We start from the raw sequence: 4,938 nt of genomic DNA, 5'->3' as shown, positions 1-4,938 counted from the left end.
ATAATGTATATAGAAATTGAGAGATACAAAGAGGCCTTAAAAGGATATTTGATACAAAGAACCCACTTTAGATGATGTTATAATTAAAAACAAATAAAAGCCTCTGTTGTGTCCTATGGTGCCTCTGACCGATGAGATCATGAAGCCCACAAATAGGCAACTGAACCATATACCTGAAAAAAAAGGCCACAATTCCCAATCCCCAGATCAAGTTCCCTGTGTCTGAAAGACTGGCTCATAGGTGCCTCAGATTTTAAAATCAAACTTCCCAACACTCACTGAAACCTGTCAGTACTCTCAGACATTGTCCTGCACCTGTTTCAAAAACTCCTTAGAAAGAATATACTTGGGCATTGTGCAGTGCATACACAAGACAGCTCTCATGATGATATCACAGTCTTTTTCTGAGCTTAAATTTGTCTAGTAAAGTTCCCACTACTTCTATGATAGAGAGGAAAGTTTTCAGTATGCTAAGCATGCTGCTTGAGACTGTGTGTACTCATACTTTCAGGAACCATATGATCACAGCAGCACCACATAATATCTCTGATGTTTCATTTCAGACTGTGTAAATATAACTCCTGCTCAAGGTATAGCAACTGCAAAGTGATAAGCTACATGAATTCATTTCCACATACCTTAAAACATGCTAAGATATGAAATAACACTGGTGCCCTTGTCTTACTTCTCATCCATTGTATTTATACTTAAGATATTCTACTACATAATAATTTTAAATTATTTCAGGATATGCCTTTATCCTGCCCTTCTTATTCTTATATGAGACAGCTAGCAGTTCATTGTACTATAAATGAACTGCTGACTCATGTAGCAGCACCCAGGCTTGGAACTCTCTCAGAACTCGAATATTTCCTCTCCATCTAACCCCAGTATATTGTATGGAGACAGATAAATCCCTGACCTTGCCAATCTAATGAAGCCAGGGTCAGAAGTCAAATTTTTGGAGAGAAAGGACTAAAGTCAGTTAATGGAGGCTACCACTAATTCCACTAATCTCAGTCTCTACTATGTCCTTATGAGTCAAAGAGCAGTGCATAGACATTTAAGAGGACAGAACTGCAAATACAAAGTCTTAATTTCAAATCTAGAGAGCTGGGTATCTGACTTCTCAAAGCCTCAAGGCTAGAATGAATATTTTCGAGGATTTAATGGAGTGCAGCAATGCATCTTAAAGTTCTAGGCAACACTGTAAAGTCCTACATTGGAAGACTGATAAAGGTTCAGCATATGGAATATAATGAGAGTAAGGTAGCAACTGGCTTCTCAGAAGGTCACAGTGGAACTGTGCCACCAGTACAATTGTTGCAGTTAAATTTCCCTCTCTGCTGAGGCAATATATCCAACATTTAATGGTAAAGAGGGAAGGATTTATGAAACTCACAATTGTAGTTTTCACTCTGCAACTGACTAATTGCAACAATAGGTGTCATGGTAGTCAGGCATTGCGGAGGAGGAACAGTTCATGGTGGACAGTAGAAAACAAATGCAAACAAGGGAGGATGACTGCTAGCTCTATCACATATTTCATCCAGACTATTCAAGACATGTAACATTTACACTCTTAGTCCTAATGTCCATGAGTCTAGCATTGTATCATCAATTCAGCTTTTACACACTCCTTATCTGGCCACTTCTGAAAATGCTCCATCTATGATTGCATGAGTCTTGTGGAGACATATAGACACAAGTCATTACAGCAATGTTCACAGAGTTCAAATAGTTTTCTGCAATACGTATTTTTATATAGAGCAGACTTGGAAAGGTTGTCTGTAATGTGTAGGCTGCCTATTCTATTTGTATATGTTTTCTACATTATCCTGGAGTTAGTAGTTATTAGCAGTAACTAAGTGACAGAGAGATATCTATACCAAATATATCATACCAAAGCCAGATGAAAGAAGATATAACACAATAATAGGCAGAAATTAAGATAAGATTGTCTGAAATATCAGCTTTACAATCATATTCTATAGGCTTTGTTTAAAAGATTCAGCACCAAATTTCTTACCTTCCAGAAAACAAGCATCTGATATATCTTTCATAGACATGGCAGGAATATACACAGCATGAGACCCTAGATATAAAATAAGATAAAAAAACTCATCCCCCAAAAGCTAAAGTATGAGCTTTGGGTCCTGGGTAAACAAAATGCTTTGGAAAGGGTAATGTCCATTTGCAATGTGAGGAAAATGCCACATTTACAATAAATATAATGACAGGTTTTCAGCAAAATGTTACACAAAATAAAATGAAACAATAAAATATGACTCATTCACAAAAAAGAGTGATGATACAAAATAATTTTTTGAAATCCTAGGCATTGCATAGATTAAACAATGATTTTAAGTCAAGGACTTTTCAAATACTCAAAAAGCTAAAGGCAATTGAGAAATAAACTAAAAGGAACCAGAGACAATATCCAAAGATATAAAGAATATTCATGAAAACAAAAAAAATTATTTCTGGGGCTTAAAGTTATGATAGCTGAAATAAAAACCTGACTGACATCTGGCTACTCCACATTTCAGCAAGCAGAAGACAAAATCAGTGAATTTAAGGGATAAATTAAGTGACTCATATATATGAATTTCAATAAGATTAACAGTTAACTGTTACTTCTTTCTTTCTTTGCTCCTATTCTACATCCCAGCTGTTTCTTCCCTTTGAACAGATTCTTTCCCTTTCTCAGTGTCTATTATACCTTTCAGGTTTTATTGAAACTTTCAGATACTTACATGAGTAAGACAATATGATGCCTAGACACGATGGTCTAATGCATTTCACTTATGAATATAGCCTCTAGTTTCATCCATTTACCTATAAAAACCTCCAAGTTTATCTTTCTCCATAGCTGAGTAATACTCTGTTATATAAAACTACATCTTTTTTATCCATTCCTCAGTTGATGGCATGTCTGTTGCTTTTAAGATTTGGTTATGACAAATTACAGTGCAATAAACATGTCTACACTATAGAGGATAGTTGGGATAATAATACTGATAATTTCTATAGGCCAATTGAAAAGAACAATTAATGCTTAAATTATTTTTTGTTCTTTTTCACTGTTTGATCAAATTTGCATGCTTTTATCTGGCAATCTGAATGACTAATTTGGTGATAACACTACGCAATATGGAACAATTGTTGAACTCCTATCATCTTGTTTAATGAAATTCTGTGTCATCTATAATGTTTTCTTATTTTTTGTTGTTGTTTTAAAAAGTTTCAAAAAAAGGCTTCTATGAAAACTTAACATAAAAATGATTAATAATTGACCTCACTTCACAAGGCATAAGGGACAAAGAAAGGGGATGTTGTACTCACAATATAGTGGGGGAAACTGTCGAGCAAATTTTCTACATCTAAAAAAGTTGTCCTTCAAAAATGAACAATAGGGGCTGACCTGATAGCTCAGCAGATTAAAGCGCCTGTTTAAGCAGATGTAATGGCTGGGATTCAATCCCCAGTCTACCATGCCGTCCCCACCCCCTGCGTGTGCTGAGACAGCGATTGAGACTGTGCATGGTGGTGCACACCTGTAGTGCTTGTGAGGCTGAAGATCAGGAAGGATCACTACAAGTCTGATCTGTGCAGTGGGACCCTGTAGACCCTATACTAAATACATTTAAAAGTTAACAATAAACCCAGGATGGTAGTAGATACCTTTAATCCCAAGACAGTGGGAGAATGAAGCTGAGGGAACATCTGGTCTAGTCAAAGCAATTTACAGTAGTACACTGCTATTTCATGGTCTGACATTCCAACTCACTGTTTCACTTTTATAAATATTAATCTATATTATTTATCGGGATTTCTTGTTATATTTTGGGATATTGCAGTTGTACACAGTACTGCACACATATTTATATGTGTAGTATTTTTGATTTTAATGATTGAGAATAAAGAGCTTTTAAATATTAAAAATTTAATTCTAACATATTAAAAATTAAATCAAAATAAAATACACTGAAGTATATATTACTTTAGCAGATTAATACATACTATATCACACAGTATACATATGTCATAAAAACTACATAGATATACAAGTTTAGAAGATTGTTAAGAACATTAGAATTGTTCTTAAATATGTGGGAAAGGTGTATAAGATTACAGGAAGGATTACAAAGTCATAAAATATGAATAAATACCAAAAGAAATAGAACATTGCTACTTCGTTGATATTCACTTATCACAGGAGTGCCTGGAACATAACATATGTGAGAAGTCACGAGCAATGGGAATGAAATTTTGTATCAAAATAAAAAACAGAGCATCTAGGGTGTAGCTAAGTCCCTGGTTTCAACATCTAGTGACACTGAGAAAAAAAAAAAAAAAAGAATCAGCAGAAGTAGCCATAAATATTTTAAAAGTTGCCAGCTTACATGAAATGCTGAGGTAGTAACAAGACAATTGAGTAGTAAAAATTACATGACATAAATAGCAGGTAGTCCAAGGTCAGAAATAAGTCCTTCACTATCAGTAAGCTTTTCAATGCAAATCATGTAGACATATCAAATGAAAGACACAGATTGGAGGAATATTTCCGAAAATAGGTTTCCAACCATGCAGGATTCACAACATGCAAATTCATAGTCAAACGACTAGTAGTGCCGTGTGGAGAAGCATGATATAAAGAGAAGTGGGGAGTGATGATTTAACAGCTACATAATATTCTGAGGTGTTAGAAAAACTTTGAAATTCGGATGCACATTCTGAGTGTGGTAAAATGTTAATAAGTATGCTCTAAAATAGTGACACATTCTTTAGGCTCATTCCACCTCAGTTTTTAAAAAAGTGTTTTTACCTTCTTTAACATAATCTCTGTATAAATTTTAAAAGTGCAAATATTACATGAAAAGGGTATTAGATCATACTTCAAGGTATTAAAGCTAATTATCAATACATGATGAAATA

The sequence above is a fragment of the Octodon degus genome, unplaced genomic scaffold, assembly GCF_000260255.1.
Source record: "Octodon degus isolate 3935 unplaced genomic scaffold, OctDeg1.0 scaffold00458, whole genome shotgun sequence".
Taxonomy (NCBI): domain Eukaryota; kingdom Metazoa; phylum Chordata; class Mammalia; order Rodentia; family Octodontidae; genus Octodon; species Octodon degus.
This window is presented reverse-complemented; position numbering follows the sequence as displayed.